This window comes from Mastomys coucha, unplaced genomic scaffold (genome assembly GCF_008632895.1).
Source record: "Mastomys coucha isolate ucsf_1 unplaced genomic scaffold, UCSF_Mcou_1 pScaffold2, whole genome shotgun sequence".
Taxonomy (NCBI): domain Eukaryota; kingdom Metazoa; phylum Chordata; class Mammalia; order Rodentia; family Muridae; genus Mastomys; species Mastomys coucha.
The window spans coordinates 16903158-16905537 of NW_022196902.1; positions in this window are offsets into that span (position 1 = coordinate 16903158).

Consider the following 2380-nt stretch of genomic DNA (forward strand, 5'->3'; position numbering starts at 1 on the left):
GAGTACTGAAAACGATGCTCAGTTCAAGACCTTAGGAAGAGCTCCCAGCAACACTGGCTGCTTCTTAGGTTACTTATTTGTATTTTCAAAGTGCTTAGATTTTTGGTTATCATCATCATCATCATCATTGTGATAGACTTTGAGTGTGTGTGTCTGTGTGTGTGTGTGTGTGTGTGTGTGTGTGTGCAGGATTGTGAATGTCATGGCATGTGTGGAGGTCAAAAAATACATTTTGAAAGTCATTTCTCTCTTTCCGCTGTGGGTTCCTGGGACTGAACTCAGGTCATTGGGAGCTTTTACCATGTCTCACCAGCCCCTTGTTTGTGTTTTTAAACTTAACCTATCATTTGGGCTGATGAATCTCAACACAGAATTTATTTCGTGTCATTTATAATATTTAAGCTAGGGTTATTGGGCAAGTTTACATATTTATATCAAGGGGCTCTGGGAGGTCTGGGGCATTTCCCAGAATACTATTGACGTAGATGCCACAATGTCAGGATGTGGTGAGAGAGAGAGAACCATGCAGGGGAATGGGCCAACACCACAGTTCCATAAATTAGAATATTTGGGGAAAAGAATGACCAGCTTTCTTGTGTGACCTTAGGAGCTTGGTGTGTGGCATTGGGTCTGACCTTGATGACTTAGCAAGCAACTAGAAATGTGACCCTGAATAATATCACATCCATTCATTCAAGACTTGTGTATACAGTTCTCAGTAAGTTTCAAACCCTTTGTCAGGGCTGTCTGTTTTCTATCTATTGTAATAAATATTTAAGTACATAGAACAGTGATTCTCAATGTTCCTAGTTATTTTACCAATTTAGTACAGTTCCTCGTGTTATAGTGACCCCCAACCATAAAATTATTTTAGTTGCCACTTCAAAGCTATAATTTTGCTATTGCCTGGAATCATAATGCAAATATCTGTGTTTTCTGATAGTCTTAGGTGACCTCTGTTAGAGGATTGCCTGATCCCCAAAGGGGTCGAGAACAACAGACATAGAGAAATCCATGATGATAAAATACATTTTAGACTGAAAGCCCAGGATCTGTGTATAATCAAGTTTTCTGCCCAAACTATGGAGAAGACCTATAAAGTCAAGCATTTCAGAATCTATTAATGTTCCAGGGGCATAGGGGTCAGAAGCTCATGTTGACCTTTTAGAAAAGTACCCACAGCAGAGACCTGCTGAGAGGTACTGCTGGTAAAAATGTAGGCCAGTGGGCGTGGCCCTGGAAGCTACTGTTATGGCAACACATGGTTACCACTGTTGGAAAGAAACTCCTAGAAGTTATACTTGCCAGACACTACAGCCAAAAGGTTCCTCTGGGAGTCCATTGACTGGAAGCATCAATGGCTGTATCTAGCAAGGAACGAGGTCTGTGGACCAGCTATGGGGAGTGTTTTTTTGGAGGAAGGCTGTTTTTCTTTTAGTTATTATTTTATTGAAACATGCTTAGGTGATTCACCCTTGATTTTAGAGAAAAGGAGAAAAACTGTTAGTCTTACTAGCATTGACACTAACCATCATAATTTCCTTCAAAACCAGGTGCCCTTGTGATCCTGTGTGCCTATTAATAGCAGTATTAATCTGCTTGCCGCCCAGGTGGAAACTTTCCATTATTCTTGGTGCCTCTTCTTTCCTCACCCACATGCAGATATTTTTAACTCTGCTTTGGAAACTCATCTATATAAGCAGTGACCCGAAAGACAGGAATAATCTGATCTTCCCAAAACACTTCAGAGAGCTTCAGCTCTACCATCTTTTCACAGTAAACACTAGAGAAAAACTAAACCCTAGATCCAGGAGGGAGGAGGGGAAAGCAGACATGCTAAAACCAACAGAACACACTGCTGTATTTTTCTTAACAAAACTGTGTACAGGAGAAACCACTATATCTACCAGGGTTACACCTGTTATGGTTCTGTCAGATCCTAACCCCATGTAAAGAGGGTTTTGTGTGGTCAACACACGATTATGCCATGTTTTTAATCTACTTCTAATTAATGTGCTGAGACAGCTGATTTTTAAGGGATTTTGACACAAGGAGACTGTTATCTATAATGTTTGTTACTGTTAGTGGGTTTCACCCGTGTTCTTTCCCCTACCTTGTCTTCTACGTATCTTGTCTGCCATGGTAGCCATTGAGTACTGTATATGGTTCAGTTTTCTCTCTTTTCTTAGAACATCAATTGTATCCTTAAGCTGATTTTAGTGCTTGCTCTAGTCTTCAGACGGCATGTTTATAACTAACCCAGGCTACTTTTACTGGCTCCACTGATGCTGATTTTTAATAACAGGGCATGTCTTTCCTCCTGCATGACTGTTGTCTCTATTTCAGTCACATATAAACACACATATGCACTAATACATAC